Raw genomic sequence first — 22,321 nt, forward strand, 5'->3', positions numbered from 1 at the left:
GTACTTAGTCTGGAAACCAGCCTTTCTGATCACAATACAAAACTGCTACATGTTGAGTATCAGCAGAAAAGAAGAACTCTACCTTAAGAGTTCTGGTTTTAGTAGTAGATGGCACTGGAGATGATACCAGAGTGGAAAACAGCAAAAGTTTATAGCAGTTCCTGCTCTGTCTGGCTGTAAAGGGGATGCAGTTAGACTACAACAGCGTTAAAACACTACCGGCAGAACCATTTGACTCATGTTTGAGTTTAGCAAGGCAAACGTGAGGAAGGGCAGCTCCCATAACCTGAACTACAGACAAACAACTGAAAAATCAACACCAGGAATCAGTGAAGATGTACAAAGTTGAGTGTTTCGTGACTTAAAGCACTTTTGTTGCCAAAGGCTTGCCAAGTGACTTGGAATGACTGCCCTTCATGCCTCCCCTCCCTTCCACATTCATCTGTGAAGCAACCGTTCTCATTCATGTTGGCAATGTGATTGCTGTGCAGTTCAGAGTGGACCAGCACAGCTTACTTTGCAGCTCCTACTTGAGTCCAACTTAGGCGTAAGAAGTTTCCAGTCTCCTAAAGCAGCAAAAAGCATGAAAAATCCTTAATTTCCATTGCAATTATTTCTGAGCTCCTTTGTGGCAATCTTCATCTGTCCTTGAAAGAGCGTCAGCGCAGACGCTGTGGTAGGTTCAGTATGAATCTAAAGAAAAGACAGTGCTACTTTGGAATACATTTGCTCTCTGCAATTGTAAGACAACAATAACAAGACATGATTTTTGAAGAGAAACGCGTTGGTATAATCTGAATGAGCAAAATCAAACCATTCAGTCACATTTTTCAGAGGGGGGCCGCATTCTTTGCATTAATATAGTATTTTGCAAATCCTCTCAAGTGCAGCAGCACACAAGGATGTGGTTTGTTTCTCTTTCCAACAGTCATCTGCAAGCAATTTCATTCAGTTAAATATCAGAATTCAATTTTAGCCATAGTAGTGCTTCTGTGCAAAGGAAATGATGGTTTAAATAAGCATGCAGATGTGATCCTGCAGACTGGGGCTTAAAAAAAAAGAGAAATCTCTAAAGGGGACAGAGGCTGTCTACACACTGATTCCTGAATTGCTATTCCCAACTAGTTCACTGAGTGGACTATTTTACCCTGAAATTGAAGTTCTTAATACTGAGCTAACTAAAACCACTTCAGAAATAGAACCAAACTGTTCTGGAATAAGTTTTTCTTACTGCCAGAGAGAGATAATGAATTAAGAAGAAATACCTTGCTTCAAATTTAAAGATTGTTTTGGGGTTGAATTCCTACTGTTTTCTCTGTTTAGATGTGCTCGAATAAGCTTATGATACCAGTAATTTTGCACCAAGACACATATCTACCTCAGACTGCCCGTCTCAGAGAAAATACCTTACTTCAGTTTATTTGCAATCTCTTCCAGGGGAGCACAAGCTGCATTTCTGCTCCCATGAAGGATCAGCGGGCAACGAGGCTGCTGGTAACCACTTCTCGCATGGAGAGAGAATTTAAGTACAGAAATATCCAGAGAACGACAAATACTTCAAATGCCTCCTGCAGCCACCACTCAACCCAACAAAGACAAACCCAGATTATCATACAGGGTTTAGCTCAACTGACCTCGTGTTTTCCAGCTCTCACTCAAATAGCTGGTGACCAGAGTTATAACACATTCTAGAATGGAGAGATCCTGTATTCTTTTTGTGCTCCTGCAACAGCTATTTTGGGACGTGGAATGACATCAACAATTTTATTCCAATATTTTGTTGGGAATATTCTTTCTTTTGTCCTAACGCAGAACGGGAACATTTCGATATGTCAGAAAAAGCCCTTTGCAGAAGCACAAAATCATTTCCTCTTCATCCCAGTCCTGTACATGGCTTGAGGAAGAGGAGCTCTGCTCGTCATGGGGGAATGCCCCTGAAGGAAGAAGCGTTCTGGGACAACATCTGGGTGTCCCATACCCGGGCTGCGCTAGCAGGCACGATGGAGCTTGATTTCATATAGAAAATGAAAAGCTCTGTGTAGCTCTTAAATATTTCATTACTGAAAAGGGAACACATCCAAGGAGAGCTTTGTTTATATCCTGGCAGAGTAAATGCAAAATATCACATGTTGGTATTTGTATTTATCACCTCTGTGCTTTGGGAAATGGGTAACCACACACACAGAGACTGAGCACTGGCAGCAGCCAACGCTGAGCAAACCAACCCCTTTCACCTTCAACCCAGGAACTTTTCAAACCGCTCCATTCCTAAAACTGAAATGCAACGATACCTTGCAATCAGAAACAAACTCTCCAGTGTTCCTGGAATGAAATAGTGCTAAACTATGCAGTAATGCCAAGTAAAGAAATACCTCCCTCTCTATAATAAGCCCACAGGAGACCACAGCCCCTTACAGAACTATTTGCTACCGTGGGATTATTGCTGAATTATTGCTCAAAAAGAGTCTAATAAAACTTGAGTAAAACCAGAACCATTCCCACTGTTATCAAAAGACTTGTGTGTATCTGCATAGTAAACTCTGTTATGGGGAATAAAAATGCGTGTAAAAACCCAGTCTGATGGATGTCTTCCTAACAAATATAAAGTATTTATCACTTTGCGATTCTTACTTCTTGACTCCAAGTAAAATATTTGGGGTTAGATGCCTAATGGCTATAGAATTCAAATGAGTTTTAACCAGAACACTGAAAAATGAAGAGGTTTTAATTTAAATTAAGGATTAAGCTAAAACAAGCCTTGTGCCACTGAAGACTAATTCAAAATACTGCTTGACAGACCAAACCAGTCTACATTATGGGCTAAGTATGTATGCCAGGGGTTTATGCTTTTGTTATTTGTACTAAAGCAACACGTGAATTAGCATTGTTCTGTAGTGCTAAAACAGGACTGGAAGTGCCCTAATTGCAGGTAATGTAAAAATCCATGGACAAAACTGCCATTTAATTCCATGGTACAGCGGCAACTTCATAATCTGGAGCCTTCACAGCTTGCCATCAGAAAGGTGGAGAGAAAACACCTAACAGAAAAAGCCACAAAGAAAAAAAAGACTTAAGCCTATTTCACAGAACACAAACGAAGGCATAGAGAGAACAAACGACGTGTTCAGCGTTGTATGGTTATTGGGAAAAGAGCCAGGAATAGAATTCAAAGTGTTGATCTACTCTTAACTCCCAGGTTTCCTAGTGCATAACCATTTTTCATCTTCCTTTAAGTCCCTGCCACCCCCCAAACACATTAGTCACAGCAGTCCTGAATCCCAGTTTCTTAAGCGATGGGCAGTTAGCATGAGCCTGGGCTCCTCTACCAACTCGGAAGCTGCCCTCTGGTGTGGGTGTTGATCTCAGGACTCAAGGTCTCTACTGAAGGTGCTCCAAAACCAGGTTCAATTTCCATGTGTACTGAGCACCCACACTTCCCATCACCATCAAAAGAAGGGTGCTCTGCTGCTCTACAAGCCAGGCCAGGAGATCCAAGTGTAATGCTGACTGCAGCAGGGTACCAAGCTAAGCGGAGTAATAGCTGCTAAATGAGAGCTGTTAGAGTTGAGGAGGTCGATGCAATGTTACTGCTGTGCTGTTACACTGAGAACCCTCATGCTCAGATGCCTGCAGTATTTCCTGGGAGTTAAAAATGGATTTTACAGAGTTTCATTAAAAATAAATAACCTACTTAAGGAAGAGGGCATAAGAAAAGTATTACCAAAGGTAAACATAGCACGAGTTTCAACTAATGTTGACACAGCACAAAACACAAGTCAAATATTTGTCAATGAACTTTTAAATGCTATTTACAGGAACTTCTGTTTGTATTTTTTCGTTGTAATATTTTGACACTTTGTTATTATTTATTCTTTTCCCAAGGCAGGCTTTGCTTTGCTGACAACCTTTTTTAGATATATATTTAAACCACATTATTCATATACTAATCTCTAAAAAATGTTTCTCAAAGTGTGTTATCCCCAGCATTTAACCACCAGCTTGTCATAAGCTGAGCCCTGAAACCTCAGCGCTTCAACAAGAGACTCCACGGCAACCACCTGCTTAAAAGAAGAAGGGGAAAAGGGCACATTTCTGGATGACAGATAACAGGCATTTTTACACTGACAGAAAGATTTATGGCATTTAAATTGCTCAGCCAAACTACTACAATGTAATTACTGAAGTTCAGATGGCTATCCTGTATTTGAATGCACAGCTATACTCCACTGCACCTACTTGTAGATAGCTTTGATGGGCTAATTTGCAATAAAAAGTAAGATTACAACAAGAACCTTGAAGAGTCAAGTTGGCTGGTGTGATGTTTAAAAAGCAACTTTGATTTCAATGCTCTGCCAGCTATACTGAGTTCAGCTCGGGGGGGGGCCAACACAGGAGGGATGTGGACCTGTTGGAGCGAGTCCAGAAGAGGCCATGGAGATGCTGCGAGGGCTGGAGCAGCTCTGCTCTGGAGCCAGGCTGAGAGAGCTGGGCTGGGTCAGCCTGGAGAAGGTTCCTTAAGGGGAGACCTTAGAGCAGCTCCAGGGCCTAAAAGGGCTACAAGAAATGGGGAGAGGGGCTTTGGACAAGGGCCTGTAGGGACAGGCCAAGGGGAATGGCTTGAACCTGCCAGAGGGGAGACTGAGATGAGCTCTTAGGCAGAAGCTCTTCCCTGTGAGGGTGCTGAGGCGCTGGCACAGGGTGCCCAGAGAAGCTGTGGCTGCCCCATCCCTGGCAGTGTTCAAGGCCAGGTTGGACACAGGGGCTTGGAGCAAGCTGCTCTAGTGGAAGGTGTCCCTGTTCATGGCAGGGGTTGGAACTGGGTGAGCTTTAAGGTCCCCTCCAACACAAACCAGTCTGGGATTCCATGGTATTGATTGTGTCAGCTGGCTGGTAGTTAATAAACACCAACTAAAATGACCTCATATTTCTAGGGCAAGAAGCACAAGTAGTACCCACGTCACCTATTCCGAAGTCACAGGAATGTGTTACAGGGACAGTCATTGTCAAAATCTGCTTTAAAGCTTCTTAAAGCTCAAAAGCTTGTTGGAATTTTGGATTTAAGACAAAATGCTAAACTCATGTCACTCTAACAGTGTTGGGAATCTTGCCATAGTATGTCCCACACTAGACTGAACAGTTTTAGTTCTAGCTCACAGTTTAAATAAAAACTCCCTCCAACACAAGAAGACATCCTCCCTGTGTTTCAACATCTGCTGGAAACCAACCTCAAAGCTACACAAAACTTAGAGCCTTTTCTGGAGTTTCATCAAGTTATGCTTGGTTTTAGGCAAAGGTTTGGGCCAGAACTGAGCTATTTCACCAGAACCATCCCACCCATGCTGAACAGAAACCACCATCCAGCAGAGCTCATGTCTATCAGTCAGAGCTGGAATTACACAGGACAAGTTTTCCGCTTAGAATTGATGCAGAGAACAGAAACACCTTAAGTATCTAACCCGAGTGCTCCAGCCATAGCAGAGCTCTCCATATGAGAACAAGTTCAGCCAAGTTCCCAAGGGGAAGGAAAAAAATCCTACGAAGAGAATAGAGTTGTCTTCAAGAGCTGACAGAAGTTCAGATACAGCTAGTCAAGTGCAGCCAGTTATGATTCAGCTGTATAATAGCATTTGCACTGACAGACAAGACAATCTTTCTTACAACTGTCTGTAGCTTTTTGGCTTGAAGAGTCTTGATGCTCTTATAAATTGCGATTTCCCATCACATTCAAGATGTCTATATATTTTTACAGGACACAAGGCATTTGTATGGCATCTGTTACAAAATATATATTCTTACAGCCTAGGAAATGCATTTCAAGCCTTTCATACATTAAGTCTGATTTATTCAAGCTCATGGAAAAAAAGCAATCTGTCTTGAACATAGGATGCACAAAGAACTGGGGTGCCAGAGACTGGCTACTGATTCCTGCCCCTCAGCAATAGGACAGGGAAAAGTTACCTTGACCTGAAATTGATGTAAATTTGAAGTACTGCAACCTAAAATACTTCAAGAATGTAATTCTGATCCCATTTACCTGACATCATTAATCTGTAAAGCACTGATCATCAGTCAGTTACGAGAGGTCACTGCAGCTGTCAGAGAGCATCCCTGTTTACAGAGACATTACTCTTTTAAGCACAGATACCGAGTTTTTACACAGATCACTTAGAGGTACCTCTAGCTGAGGCAGATCCAGTGCTGCAGCTTCCAGGGATGGAAAAATGCATTAACACACCCAGTAATGTATTGGTTATTCAAGTGCTTCCCACGGCAGTTCCTGACCACCCTGTGCTCCTGCCAGGCACTATGCATTGAGCAACAGCCTCCCCCCTAATTCACACTGCAACAGAGCTATCAAAGCCCAGAGGTGCAGCTACCTCAAAGAATCTTTAATGTTTGATATTCCTCATGTCTCGTGGTCTCCAGTGACGATCCAGCAGTGTTACAGCCAGCACTTCCCTACCAGGCTCCCAAGCCCAGTCAAGAGTACCAGTGGATGGAGCCACATCAGCACGACTCAGCAGTGGTGGGTAACAGCTCTGCTGAGAAACCCAAGCATGACAAGGGCACTGCAAAGACAAGATACAAACACAGCACTGCACTGGATGTCTGCCCTGAACACCCTCTCCTGAGCACAGCCTCGCTAGGGTACTACACAGGGGCCTGGAGATGGCACAGAGCAGATGTGCTGTGTAGCAATTGTTTCCACCTCCCCTTTGTATCACTTGCCCAGATACCTTATAAGATCCCTTGTGAACAACCCAGGAGTCACAGATGGTAACTTTTACACCTCTGCTGAGAGATTTCATGCTTAATTATAGATTGTCATTATTATTATTATCATTATTATTAATAATACACACCCTCATAACTTTCTGCTTTAGTTTTGGTGCATTTAATTCTCTTTGCACCCTACTTATGACCCCTTCTTCCAGAGTCTAAGTCTGCAAAAACCATACTCAAACTGTGGGATGGAGCAAGCAGGCAATGCCCTGCTGTAGGACCATGCAGTGCTAAAGCACATGCCTTCATTCAAACAAGCTTACACTGCTGAGTGTTCGATCCAGCACACAGAACATCATTTAGGCAGATACACAGTGCCCTGCTTCACTCAATACAACAGCAGGAAAAGGCAAACAACAACCTCCACACTTCAGATGAGAGAAAAAGCTTCACCATGACACCAGTTTGGAAGAGATTCACAAGAATGTTTCAGTAGCAGCTTTTTACAGAAGGGGGACAAGCACAGCAGCAGCTGCCTTTTGTTACCAGCTCAAGTGGGCAGGCACTCCAGGGAAAGTGTGGAATAATGCAGAGAAAATGCCTGTTAAGGCAGCAGAATGAAGCAAATATTCAGCCTCAGTTCAACCGTGTCTTTAACACAGCACACACAGGCAGGAATTGCACTGCACAGTCATAGAGCTTCTTCATAGTGGGTACCAGAAACAGCAGAGTCCAAGCAGGAGCACTCCTTCCAGCACACAGGGATCCTCTGAAGCTTGCTGCTCCAGCAGATACAGCCGGACACACCACACATGGCACAGCGCGCATTACTGTCCCAACAAACTGATTTAATCTAGAAACCATAGTTCAGGCTTTTGTCCTCAGAAACCACAGCCCACACTTGCTTGGCTTTTAAATAGAAAACACCAGCCCCATGGCAGTATGAAACACAGTCATTTTAATTCACCCTTAAAGCATGTCTGGAGAACATCAGTGAGTCAGCCAAAACACATGGGCAGCTTGCACAGGGAGAGTGACCCGCTCCTGTGGGTACCTTGCCAGGACGATGTGTTTTACAGCAGGAAATGGAATGTGCTTTACCTTATCAGTGATGCTTAACTGAGCCACATATTGGACAAAACCCTTCAGTCAAATCTCCCTAGGTTTTGGATTTAAAGCATACCACAACCTGCCTCAAATAGACCTTGGTATAACAATAGTCATTTCACAGCGTAGTGGAGTCATAAACTGGAAATGGTATCAGCTCAGCACTGCAAACTGCAAGTCTCAGTACAAGAGCCAGCCCCCAGTGTGACTTCAGCAAAGCAGTTTTAGGTTTAATGATGCAGAGCCAAGCTGATCAGTGAAAAGAAAACAAACCTCTGCTACAAGTTTCCTTCTGCATCACTGATGTGTGCAGGATTTCAGCCACCAGCTTCAGCAGGGACCGAGATGACCTCTGTCAGAGCCACACCAGAAACCTTTGTCCCTGTCAAATTTAATTGCTATTTATTAATAAATCATTTTTCCAAGCAGGAATTTTGCTTTGAAGAAGTACCAACACAGGCACATACATTCTTAGCATTTAGTCTTCAATACAACATGAATGTGTGCTTCAGTGTGATATCGGTCTGGGCTTGACTGATGTCCACAGTGTGGATTTAAGTGGTCACTAGCTCAAATATTCAGGGCATTCATCTGTCTGGCAATACCACCTTCCACAAAACCTCTGTTTGGGAGCTGACAAAAGCCAGTCATACTAGTATAACAAGGTTTATTTCTCCAGATCAGCTCTCAAATGTATCACAAAGTGCAACTTTACTTGAAACCCCCTCTCCCCCCACCCAGAAACCAAAGGGTTTCTTCTAAGACAGACCACAAGACATCAACAAAAGCATTAATCATCAGTTTCCAATTAACCATACCTACATCAAAGAGTGCGATTATTACTCCTTTAAAATATTAATAGAGATAAGGTTGCACAGATTTTTGATGTTCTCCTTGGATTTCACACAATTCCCAATGATTGAGAGAGCAAAGGCCATGCTCACCAGCAGAAACATGCCCAGCACAGTTCCTTCCTACAGCTTCTAAATTGAGAGGGGACGTATCAACTGCTCCAGTTAAATTGAAGCGGTGCCCTGCAGCATCTTCCCTGGGGTGTGGACACTGGGAACACTTGCTTGAACTCCTAAGCAAAATCTAGGTGAGATTTCCCTTTCTTGCCAGGGGATAATTTGTGTTAACACCAACACCTCCAGAAAGATGTAGCTGCCTCCAGCTCAGCGCTGTGTGTTGTCACACCAGGGAACGTGGGTGATGCTGAAAGCCAGGGTGGGAAAAAAAAAAAAACAGAAAACAGAGAATGCAGCTTCTATGTTGAATTTTAACTGCAATATTTGGCAAACCCAATGTCATTTTGGGTCTGGCTACATGATTATTACACAGCTGCAGTGAGAGACAGAAGAAATGATCACCATGTGACAATACAGCAACATTTTGTGATATAAAGAGCACAGCCAAAGCCTCCTTCACCAAATAAAGAAATTACACAGTACTGATAGAATTCAGGGAGCTGTTTTGACTAATTCAGATACTTTTCAAGCCCCAAAATCAAATTTCTGTGTTTACCTGATGGTAAATTGAACACTGAAAGACGAGATTAATTTTTTCATACTGAAATTCGAAGCATTCCACACAACCCCTTAATGAGAGGATGGAGCAGAAAGATGTGGTGCAGAGGGTGGCTGTGACATTACAATAGCCTTTTGGTGCACAAGTGCTTATGAAAAGCCTCAAAGCCACAAGAGGCTTCTCTGGAGTCTGATGTTTTCTTCAACTCGGTCAGTTACTAGCAGAGATCTTGCTAAAACTATCACACATAACAAACATTATCTCACAGTCTATTAGGCTATAAGTACTTGGTTCTGGTCACAACCTATAAAGGGAACTGAAGTGAGAACTCATTTTGACTGACACATCTGTAACATCAGACACATCATCAGCCCTGTATCTGTTCCAGACAGTCCTAAAGCCTGAGCAAACCTCAGCCAGGAAACCACTAAGCAAATCACTTCTTCAGCTCAGGTCTTCCAGGTCTGTGCTGTAGGTGCAAGGATCAAATGCTGCTGACAACACACAAGAGAAACTGTTACCCAAGCTAAGTCAAATGCAACCTCTGGAGGATACACACAGAGTAATGCTGGAACAGAGAGCTGACACGCTCTAATGACTGGAATCTCCTTGCAGATGCTTTCCCTGGCACCCCATCCATGTTTAACAAGAGCAAATAGGACACCTAGCAAAGAACAGGGCTTGTGCATGATTCTGATGCTCTAAAAGAGGCTAGAGGGAGAGGGAGCAGGAGAACAAACATTTAATTCCCTTGTAAAACAGATGACTGCATTGTAATTTTCTAGCAGCTGCTGGCAACAGCCACCACACTCTCATATTCCTATTAACCAAGCTGCAGCTGATTTATTAGAGGCTCAGATACATCAAAACAAATGACTGTAACATCATTTATATTACTATTTACAGCTCTTTAATAGGGTTACACGAAGGGGCAATGCAGCACAAGCTGGAATCTGGTTACAAGTCTGTCAAGTAGCAGCAGAGTACCTTTCCGCTGCACCAGGCCCTAGCACCAAGCTCCCGTGTATCATTCCCAACAATTCCCTGTGTGTCTGTGAGGTGCAGGTGTGCTGGAAAGCGGTGGTGCCAGAGACAGCAAGTCTTCCTAAGCTGCACATATACTCAGTGGTCTGCTGCTAGTCAATATAATGCTGATTTAACACCAAAACAAGCCCAAAACATAACAAAACCCAACCCAACCCTGTGCCCAGCAGTGGGACTCAATCAAACGCTGCTGCACCAGGAAGGGATCAATGTTATCACTCCTCTGCAGAGCACGCTGCTCACACAGCCAAAGGCATTCTGTTTCCAATGGGCTGTGTCCAAAGCAGCCAGGGATCAATATCAGCCCCAGGACTGAAGTCAGCCCATGGTCAGAGCTCTCTCCTGGGCTGCCCGATGGTCCCCTTAAGCCACGGATTCCTAAACCCTGTTTGCTCAGGTGTCCCCATTGGCAGGCAGAGAGGGATGTGCCCATTACAGAGGTACCCTGGACTAGCAGCAGTTCCTGGCTCTGGGCAGGACACAGCAATGCCACCCAGCCTAGCCCTCTCTAGGATGAGTGCAGGCATGAGCTCCCTGGAGGTGACATGAAAATCTGCTTCCTCCTCACCCCCATCTGAGTAGGAAAACAAAACCTACCAGGCTTTTTATCTCCTTTTCTCACACCATTTTGAGTTAGCATACCTGAACTTAGTGGCACAGCTGCCACAGTCTGGGAATCACAGTCCCAAGTCACTGATGTTAAACCCAAAACTATTAGGATTGGAAAGTGAGCGCATCAGAAATCAGCATGTGAGTGGAAGGCAGGAACCATTCAGGCTACTTCAAACCCTGACTTAAGTCATCTACAGGATCTACGTAAGGGAATGGAGAGACAGGACAAGGAGGAATGGCTTTAACCTGCCAGAGGGGAGGGAAATTGAGATGAGCTCTTAGGCAGAAGCTCTTCCCTGTGAGGGTGCTGAGGCACTGGCACAGGGTGCCCAGAGAAGCTGTGGCTGCCCCATCCCTGGCAGCGTTCAGGGCCAGGTTGGACACAGGGGCTTGGAGCAAGCTGCTCTAGTGGAAGGTGTCCCTGCCCATGGCAGGGGTTTGGAACTGAATGAGCTTTAACGTCCCTTCCAACATAAACACGTCTGGGATTCTATGATCTTCTCCATGCAGATGGGTTTTAGTCTCAAAATCACATACTCCCATACACCCAAGTGGGATCTGTGGGGTCCCCACTCCCTATGCCCCACTCCTTTGAGCACAGGTTCCCTCAAAACCCAGCCTCTGCCAACATGACTTAATCTCCCACATTCCCTGAAGAAGCAACACAGCATCACCACAAGCCATGGATGGCTCTGTCTATCAAGAGACTATTCTGAGCAGTGACAGACTATCTCATCTGAAGACTCTTCTCTACCTGGAATGACATACTTAAAAGGATTTTTAAATTAAAAGGGAGCTCTGTATTAAGAACATAAACCCTTTATCAGAGGTGTTGATGAAGGCAAATGGAAGATCCCTTTGCTGGATAAATTTCACAAGGAATTCCCAGCCCACCCCACAAATTCTGAACCAACGCGTTCAAGCCTCTGGTTTTCTCTAACCCATAAAAGCTCCAGATAGTCAAATATTATGCTTCTGCTTTTTAAATATTTCCATTTAAATGTAGATTTTGACCTTCTTGCCAATGAAATATTAATAAGAGAATAAAATATATATTACTCTTCTTCTGAGGGAGAGGTCTCTCTAACTCTGTCATGTTCCCCATCGGTTTTTTTGAAGAGGATTTCTTTAAACCATGGTGAATTTATTCTTCATTCCTACCTTTTTTTAGGCCACGGCAGCTGAAAGCAGAAAGGTGATCCCTTTATTTTTCACATCCCAGGGGAAAGAAAAGGGGTAGAAATTCTATTTCTCTAGATCAATGAAAAGTAAACAAGGACACCAAAGAAACTATATCATTTCCAGCAAGATGCAAAAGGCTAATTTAATTTGAAGTAACTGTGTTCCTAAACAAGGAGACAGTATAAAGATTAACTGAGACCTCCATTTCTTTATATAACTGCAGCCCATTAAGTGGAATAAAACTCACAAATTGCCCTGCTTATCCATCTTTATCTTCATCATTGTTCCAAGATGAATTCTCCCTCCCCTCTCCACAACATTATTTATCTTTCTCACTCCTCCTTTGTCGTTAATGGAAGGGAAAACAACAAAATACATCATGGTGCTGCAGCACTAATGCAGTACTGCTTAAAGCGGATCAGTTCTGCTCCTGCTGATTTAAATGAGGGCCAGGCTGGACCCCAAGGATGCTCTACAGTCCTAATTACAGCTGCAGCAGGAGAAATGTTTCATCAATGCATGATAACATCCTCTTTTAAGACCATGGTAAGATGTACTCTAGAAACACAGGTGGCAAATCCTGTTGGTATCCAGCACAATATCCGCAAGGCTGTTGTTCTGGGTATTTGCCCCTGGGGTCCTGTTTCGGGTAGCACTGCAGTGCTACCGCACAAGTAGTGGGGAGTGGGACAGAAATCATCTAGTAAACTATGGAAGGATATAAGACAGCTGAAAAATCTCAACTGAGATGGACTGAGACCTTGAGAACCTGCTACTACCAGATGACAAATACATCGTGTGATGAAGGAGACCCCGGGAGGGCTCTCAATCATTGCTGAGAGCTGCCCTGTGCTGGACGCCTTCTGGAGAGAGCCATAAAACAGAGATCAGCAATACCTCAAACTTTACTTACCAGCTTTTGGTGCTAGTTCTCATGCTAGTGCCTCTCTAATCTAACTTGTGGAAAGTATCAAGCCTGATTTTTCAAGTATATTGCTCTTATTTGGCTAAATTACAGCCTTATGCCGTCATCCCAGGTACTCTCACCACCTCCAGAGCAGGGTGTAATTTACAGAGGGTGCAATTCTGAAAGGCAGATATTTAGAGCTAAGTGCCCAAATGCAGCTAAATTTCAATGAGCACAGGGTACCTAATTCTCTTACACACTCTTCAAATCCTAGCGCCCCCCTCTTTTTCTTTTCTCAGATGCTAGCAAGGAAAGGTCAACCTAATTTGTCATAGCAGCAAGTGAAGGCAAAAGATCAGCACACGCTGACAAGCTGGCTGAGAGGTTTCATTATAGAGCTGTTTACAGCATTTATTTCTCCTGTTGTCGCTGCTGTTTTCAGGGTCAAGGAATTGAGATCCCATTTCAGTAGCAGAGATCACTGGCCAGGGAACAAAACACTTGAATTTTACTCCCCTCTCCCCAGCTAGTTGACTCCTATGCCACCAACTGTTGAGACTGTGACCACAGCATTGTTGAAGTTTACATTAACACCTAGCGATGCTAAGTCTAACATCACCAGTCAGCATTTAAATGGAGTGTAACAACAGTCTTAATTCACAATAGCTTATCAGCCAATCAAGTCGACTAACTTGAAGTTTGTTTCCTTTGGAACATAACATTCTTTCTGTAAAGAAGAAATGCATCAGTGAATGATAATTTCTGAAGTAGTCTTTTTTTCACAGCTTTTTATATTCTGCAGTTCATATGGAAATGACCTAAATGTCTACACCATCACTAACACAAACACTTTACTATGTTTAACACCTGTTACCTCTAAGCAAAGGGAACACTGATGAACGTATGAAGGTTCTCATCAGCTGCTACCTTCACACAAAGGCCAGGTTCAGGGTCTGGCAAACTCACTAAGAGAGGGAACAGTTAGGACTGTCCCCAGGTCAGGAGATGCAGGCACCCATTGACTGGAGCACCCACAAATGGACAACAGGAACCAAGAGAGAACATGCCCTGGCACATGCACTTTGGCTGTTTTACAGTCCTCACTACAGCGCAAGGAATAGAGGAGCAGCTCTGCTGAGGCTGCTGCTAAATATCTCACAATTCAAAAAGGACAGCCGAGAGTCAAAGCAAGCAAATTGAGTGCAATTGCATGGCCAAGAGCCAAGCCTCAGAGATAAAAGACAGTAATGGAAGACCTTCAGCCACAGCCAAAAGTTCAGCTGACAATAGGATTTCTGTTCCAGTAACAGGAAAAGAGGAACCTTTAGGTCAAGTAAACCACATCTCCTGACTCTGCCTCAAAAGCCTGCTAAAAAGGTCAAGAGATTTTGTATCTCCCAGCTATGTGATGAAAGGCTGTGCCACATACCCATTTATTTCATATTGCTTTTGTCAGGTGATGGCAATATTCACATGTGATGAATAGATCTGCAGGCAATGAAATCGCACATTCACATCTCCCATGTCCACATCATCTTGCCTATGCGCTGAAGCCAAACAGATCAGTATCTTTACTTGATCTGTTTAGCTGAGGACAAGCTAGAAAGAGATTGGAGAGGTTTTGAACTCTGAAGGAAATTAAGGGTGAAAATTACTCCAGAGGAGTGCTGTGGCAGTTATGTAAGCATCCATCCACATACTGTTTTACTTGGAAAATACAAATGGGATTTCAGATGGTCTAAAGGCCTTTGGCTGGCCCTCTGCATGGCCAAAAATCTCCTGCTGCCTCAAAACCACAATCAGTATTTCTTTGTGTTAGCAAATGTAAAATAAAACAGGGAACAAAACCAATATAAACTTCAGTGTGTGGGGTTTTTTTAATCTCCCCTTTTCAAAGACTTTCAGGATAACTGGAAGAACCTAACTCCCAAGGAAGCATACACAAAAACCCCACAGAGTTAGCAGGCAGAGAAACACATTCTCGTGAGCAATTACTTATGCCCCTCCACAAGCACACAACACTATCACATCAACACACTGCCTTAAGAGGCACTCTGCACCAGCACAGAGACACAAAACGGAAGAGATTCAGTGACAACACTTGAGCCTTTTCCTCCCACTCTGCACTCAGCAGCTGTGATCCCCGAGAATCCATCTTCAGGTAAGAGCCCGCAGAGGCTCTCCATTCTGGGTTTCTTTCCCCATTCAAATGGCCAGCAAGAGAAGAAAGCTCCCAACCCAATTTATTTAAGTGTCTTCAGCAATATCCTTTACCGAATTTCAAAGAGCTGCTGGCAGTTGTTAAGCTGGTGCTGTTTAACTTGGACAGCTGTCCACCCCGGCTGAGATGACCAACTCACTTTACATCACCGGCTAGCAATCAAATAATAATTACTTTGGGTTACTACAAACTGGAGCTGGATTTGAGTGAATGATTTCAGAGCACTGGAATCCATTACCAATAACCCAAACCATCTGGGTTCTTGTCTCTGTTACAAAGAAAGCAGCAACTATTCCAAACATTAATTCAGACACTAAGTACTAGCTGGCTCACCAGTCCATGGGAGCAGTGGCACGTAGAGTTTGACATAATTACCTCAAGATGGAAGCTAGACGGACATCCTATGGAGAGCGGTTCAGAGTTTACATTCTGTGCTGCATTTAGCTCTCTGGAGTTATATGGAAAAGGTTTGTATTCAATAAAAAGCTCCATTTAACATTATTTCCTTTGCAAAGGCAAGCTGGATAACGCTGGTGGAAAGCGAGGGTTGTGCAAATGTAGCTTGCAGCCTCCCAGCAAAAGGGAAGCCAGCTGACGAGCAGGAACTGTGATTCCTGTAACAACTAAGTTAGACTCTGCAACAAATTGGTACATCCAAATAAACAAATCCCTGAATCCCCTCCGTTTGCCTTTATGAAACAAATGAGTCAGTGCTGAGTAATCGTATTATAATACTGGGAAGCTTGTAATAGGCTTACAAACCATGTGTTTACAGGCTCATTATTGTTCAGGGCTTGCTGAGATAATAAGGAAGCTATGTGAGAAGCACTTTGGAGTCAAAATCTTATCAGATATCTTTTGGAACCAGAATCAGTTTGTAATTCAGACAAGACTAGGTATGAAGGAGCGGGACTGAAGTGACTGAAAAGGAATGGTATTTCCTCACTTGGGACCAGAGATCTCAGAGATCTCTTCTTCAAAGCTACCATCTACACAAGGGAGGGCAAAGCTGAGAACAAAACATACATTCTCACCATTTTTACTGGACAAACTAAGGCTCTATGGAACCAGCCACCCCACTGAGAAATCAGCTCTTCCAAAAGGCCAATTTCACTGAAGAAAGGAAAATGAAAAGCAGCATTTCTTCACTGCATCCTGGAAAGGATGGAGGTACTTTACACCTTGTTTTTCTCTTCCATTTGCAATATATAAGGGCATCTTTCTTTAACAATCTGGCAGAATCACACAAATAAACATCACAGGACATGTGAACCAGCCTATGGAGTGGAGCAGGCAGTTGCACTTCACCCTTATAAGAAAATCTGTAAAAACAAGATAATGATTCTCACTTTCTACAGATTTTTATTGTAAAAGTCAGCAGAACTCTACAAATTTTATCTGTTCTAAAAGCCACAAACCTGTTTCATCGGGGTTGTGTGTCCATTTCATTCTTAAAATTACCTCACCAGCAAAAATATGATGCCTCTGTCTTCTGACTGCTCATACTAAATTAGAGATGCTTCTCCCCTAAACACATTCGCGTGCAAACCCCAGGAGTCATCATTCGTGCTGTGACAAAAGAGAGTGGATATGCAATAGTGTTACAGATACTCCAGGAGATATCCTCTCCTGCAGAAGCATCTGTGAGAATTCAGCAGTCCACAACACTCACAGAGAGAACTCTGTGGTTTCTCCAGACACATAGGACAATGTGCCATGCTCTTAGCTTCAAGAAAGCTGGTTCCCTCCACCTGCAGCAAATGGTCAACCTTGCTTATGTTGAGATTAAGGTGAAGAGTTCTAACACCTTCAAAGCTGTGGTAGGAGGAGAACTATCTGGCAGCCACCCTCCTTGTCTCCAGGGAAAGGGACAGTTGGGATCTATGCTAACCTATCAGGAAATCCACAAATCCTGAAACACTTTCTGTGTCAAAATTTTCTAAGGGACAGTGTAGAGTGGGCAGCAAAATGCCATATAAATTATCTTAAAAGCCAAGTTTCATGTCCTCAAGGATCAATTATTGCCTTTGTGTTTAAATGCATTTAATACAGCAATCCTGTAGAGGGGCAGGATCTTCATTGTTGTGGCCAGTTCAGCCCTGCTGGTCTGTTAATGGGATGGGTCAGCATGATGCTAACATTATGAAGGACAAAGAAAGACCAAGAATAAATCCCTTCTGACCCTGTGGTCACTTAGGTCACACTACAGGCTAGCATTATGTTTATCCAGCACCATTAACCTCCGCTTCTCCAGCACACAACTAAAGTCCAGCTGAAGCAAGGCAGCTCAGCCAGAACCACTGTCAGAGATGGACCCAAGGCCTGTCCTCACAGGAGCTGTAGCAAGGCATTTGTCTGCCCCAGTAACATGTGGAATGGCAACCACCATGCTGTGCACATGCAGTCACAAAGTCATCACAGAATCCCAGACTGATTTGGATTGGAGGGAACCTTAAAGCTCATCCAGTTCCAATCCCTGCCACAGGCAGAGACACCTTCCACTAGAGGAGGTTGCTGCAAGCCCCATCCAACCTAGCCTTGAACAGTGCAGCCACAGCTTCTCTGGGCACCCTGTGCCAGTGCCTCAGCACCCTCACAGGGAAGAGCTTCTGCCTAAGAGCTCATCTCAATCGCCCCTCGTGTCAGGTTAAAGCCATTACCCCTTATCCCATCACTACATGCTCTTGTAAAACATCCTGGTATGCTCCTCTGTTCCCTGGAGGCTGCCAGTCCTCACAGTGCCACCACTGCAGCACCATTACCATTTTGCTCTAGTCACAGTTGCTACTTCAACCCTCTGTGCCAGCCCCAGCACTGGGAGGAGCATCCTTGGCTGTTTAAACAGACGTGCAGGACCCCACGGAGCTGGTGAGTGTCCCACTTCTGCAGCAGAACTGAGGCAAGACTTTGCCTAAAGCAGCAGACACCATGTCTTGAAACCTTCTGATTACGCAGCTGGGGAAGCCCTCTTCCTCTGAAATTATCAGGTAATAAGAAGAGCAAGAGAGAGCATGAGAGAAAGAACAGGGACAGGGTGGAGCAGAGAGGGAATATCTATGGCCTTCTGCACCCAATTCTGTCACTCTGACATTTCTTTCAAATACAATTATTTAAAGCCTCCTGATGGCAAAGCTGAGGAAATGGACTAATAGTAGCTTGTACGGTACCTCTCCATCAGGCAGTTCAATAAATCCTGGCAGTGCCGTGATTTGTGTTAGGAGAATGAGCTTTTCAAGAGCAGAACTATCACGTTACACCGTCAATAATCTCACTGTCAAACCCCCCTCCCAAGTAACCTCACCGACACTTCAGAAGCTTAATTTATAGATGCACTACTTGCCTTCAAGGTATTTTATGCAGCTAAATAATGGAAGCGCGTTATTATCCCAAACTACTCTGCACCTTTCACAAGTGGAGTTGAAGAACATGCAGGAGAACAAATCTATTAGCTCAGGGCTAAATTCTTCCCTGTGTGACACCTGTTTGATACCATCTACCACTAGTGGAGCCGCTTCCAAATTAGACTCCAGGAAACAGAAGCAGAATCAAGCTCTTGCACTTCCAGAGGAGGATTAGCATTTAAAGTGCAAAGCAGCTCATGGAGAAATGCCACAGGGTCTTTTCTTTGCATTGCTGTGGACCACTTGTAGCTGCAGGAAGCTTTACCCACTGCTTCCCTCACCTAAGAACTGCAATGGGCTGAAGTATCCACCCCGAACTTCAGGGCTAGGGTACTCACAACTACACAGAAGTTGCAAGTATCAGTGATGATAAATAACTGGATCATCTAGAAAGATCTGGGCTCATTTTCAGGTACGGGGACATTTCCATAGAATCACTTTGCCAAATTGGAAAAGCTGGGCTTGTTTTTCTTTTCCTTAATGGAATAAGGGATGGGCTTTCCTCTCTCCAAAAGCTATTTAATGGAAGAGGCTGGATTTCATTTATTCCTGGCTCTTAATGCTGATCGGGCAAGAATTAGTTCCTTTAATGGGAAAGTATTTGTGCAACTATAACAAAGAATACCAGGGAGAGACTCTGGGCAGGCACCAAGCATGACAGTGCCATTGTATCCGACAATCTGAGAACTCCCAGCTGTTTCAACCAAGAACAATAAAAATTGGCTTGCTCCAGAGCAGGGTAAGCCCTTTACATAAGCCAGCAGCAAAAGTGTGGAAGACATCAGCATTTGCACATGTTCTTGGTTCCAATGAGTTAGAGAGAAGACTCAAACCAGTAACTCCAACCAAGGGAAAAAACTCAGCTCTACACCCAAATTCTGTAGCTTGGATTGAAGCATATCTTGCCAGTGACACATGCATATTCCAGACTGCACAACAGCAGAGTCCTTTTCTTGGTCAATACCTAATTAGACTGCTCCTTTTTTCAGTTCACAACTGAGCCACTGTAACAGGTTTTGCCTTTAAAGCTGGGCTTGTGCCCTTGCTCTGACAAAGGAAGAGAACTGAACTGCCCTTTATCCAAGTTATTCATCGGTTTGGTTTAAACAGCAGCGTTTCCTTGACTAATAAGTCAGATGCCAACAAATCAAGGTAATGATCCAAAGGTCAATCCACCAACAATGTCCCTTTTGCATATTCCTGACACTCAGAAGCTGACTATCTGCACAGCCAGCCTCCAACACCCTCCTGACAAGGGTGGCAAAGTCAGCTAAAAGCTGTCTGCAGCTCCCTGTCCTTGGTGAATGAGGAAACCCTTCCACTGCCTATACACACACCAAGGGCAGAACTGTGTTCCCACTTACAAACTGGGGTGGGACCCCAAAGTACCAGAGCGAGAAGGGTTTTAAACAACTCCACATCTCTTTGTCTCATCAGCTCAAAGCAAGCTTGGCATCTGGTACCCCCCTTATAACTCCCTACAATCAAGTAAATTTACCAGAGCCTGCCAAAGCCACAGAATAAATGAATCTCAGCTTACTAACCATGCAAGCACATGTAACTTCTTCTGGATGGAGCTTGAGCAGCTTAGCTACGTAACATAGATCCTATGCCCACTGCCCCCTTTCTTTTAGTAACACAAAACTCAGGATCGTTTCTACACAGTTCCAAAAGCAGCCTAGCAACAACAGTGAAAAGCACAGCTGCCTTGTCCTTCCTACAGTATACCATGGCAATAAATTTCCTATCCCCACCAGTTCAAACCCACCAAAGAGGCCAATTCACCTACCCAGTAACTTCCAGTGAGCAGCTCTGCACTGCTGGCTCCCCTAATGAAAGCCGTTCGATGACCAAACTTGGCTGATGCAAGGCATAAGCGAGCGCACAGCCCCCTTGACTGGCTAGAGAACAGTTGGGTTTTTTTTTCCCTCCCTCTTTGATCATGCCAAGGGTAAAACTGAAGATTGGTTTTGGCTCAGGTCCACCCTGTGTAAGGCAGAATGATCACCTGGTATTTACCTCAAAATCGTCTTCTCTTTCATACACAAACTGCTGTAGATTAAAGTCAGCGCCATGCGGCAAGGAAAGCTCCTGGCTAAGCCTCAGCCACACAAAGATCTCTGTGGGAATATTGACAAGATTGACTTCTCCTGCATGTTTAAAACAAGTGTCAAAAAATATTTATGCAAGCTTTTTTCCACCCTATCTGTCCTCACTCCTTAATCCTGATGCAGTTGGAAAAGCAACTCGTGATAAGTCTGCAAGCAACCGTGGTCCAGGGGCAATATTTACACTCTGCTCAGGTCCAGGTATCCCCAGGGCTGGGAAAAGGCTCCTGGAACAGGCAGCTTCAGTCTCATGGCCCTGTTAGAGCTTCTTCATGCCTGCAGCACCGGTGGGAGCGTGGCAGGGAAGCTCTTGGCTGCCCCCTGCTCCACTCCAGCTTGGTCTCTTTGATCTCTACTTTGCCATCCATCCCACAGAAAAGTCAGTCTGAGTGACTGCACATTGCTGTGTGTTGTATTTCATGTCAAATCTGAAGTTCAGGGGGTTTCCTTCCCATATAACAGGAGTGGGTGCCTAAAGACAGGGGTTGATCTTTACTTGTTAATCCAAGGAGCAAGTTCTGCCCACACTCCCAACTGAACCACAGAAGCTAAAGTACAAACCAACAGCCTCCCTTGAAGGTGTACAGAGTCTCTCTGGCACATCAGCTATCCAACTGATGGGAAACCTGCAAATACATCTGAAGGCTTGATCCATCAGTGCTGAAAATTCTCTGGAATAATGGAGATGGCACGCAGTTGGGTTTATGTGTAAAAATGCCTGAGTAACACAGCCTCAAAATGAAGCTTCTCTTTCTTCCCTAGGACAGTTCAGATGGAGATGACAGGAGGAATCCCTAGATTCAAGATGAAAAATCTCATCAGGATGTCTTCTGTACACCAGCCAGGGCAGTGCCCTTCCAGACACACAGAAATGTCTTAACTTCTAAATGCTTTTTGCCCCTTACTGTCTTCTTCTCTTACTACTTCACCTTCTATCACTGTTCCTCATCTCTTCCCATCACAGTGTATATTCCTCTGTCTTGCTACCAACAGCAACTCTATTCAATACTCGTATCCAGAAAATGGCCACAGAAACACACAAATACACACACACACAGTAGTTCACATGCCATTTGCATACTACAGCAATATATTCTGTGGAATCTGAGAGATGCTCGTAACTCCTGCCATAATATTTACCATTTCTGCTATTTCTCCTGCCCATCACTCATTTAAACTCTCACTTCTTTAAGGCACATGGTACACTGTCTCCCAAAATGGAACACTGCTCTCATGGGGGTCCTTCAACCAGAAGGGATCTATGAAATCATCCCACAGTATTACCTTTTGGTAGCCAGACACCTTAAACCAGCCACCTTTCTGGCTCTTTGACAAGAAGGAAACAAGAGCATCTGATTACACAGAGATGTCAGAGAGCATGTTACTAAAGCAACAGAGTGTCCCAAGTCACTCTCTAGCTGCTATCAGCACAGTAACCCCAGGAGACAGCAGCAGGTTGGGGGGATAGAGCTGAGCATCCACTGCTCAT

At 44.1% G+C, this 22,321-nt stretch overlaps 1 protein-coding gene and 1 long non-coding RNA gene across 8 annotated transcripts in view; both read right to left on the reverse strand.

Moving 5' to 3' along the window:
• AUTS2 (activator of transcription and developmental regulator AUTS2) overlaps positions 1-22,321 on the reverse strand; it is a 733,524-nt gene that overhangs the window by 566,350 nt on the left and 144,853 nt on the right. The window lies entirely within an intron of this gene.
• LOC133277976 (uncharacterized) lies at positions 253-22,205 on the reverse strand. Its single transcript, XR_009746408.1, has 3 exons — positions 22,117-22,205; positions 16,742-16,892; positions 253-566 (listed from the first exon to the last, which is right to left on the reverse strand). It is a non-coding gene; the product is annotated as an uncharacterized LOC133277976 (long non-coding RNA).

This window comes from Pezoporus flaviventris, unplaced genomic scaffold (assembly GCF_033815535.1).
Source record: "Pezoporus flaviventris isolate CSIRO_AGI_PZ_B2104156 unplaced genomic scaffold, CSIRO_AGI_Pfla_v1 ptg000063l, whole genome shotgun sequence".
Taxonomy (NCBI): Eukaryota; Metazoa; Chordata; class Aves; order Psittaciformes; family Psittacidae; genus Pezoporus; species Pezoporus flaviventris.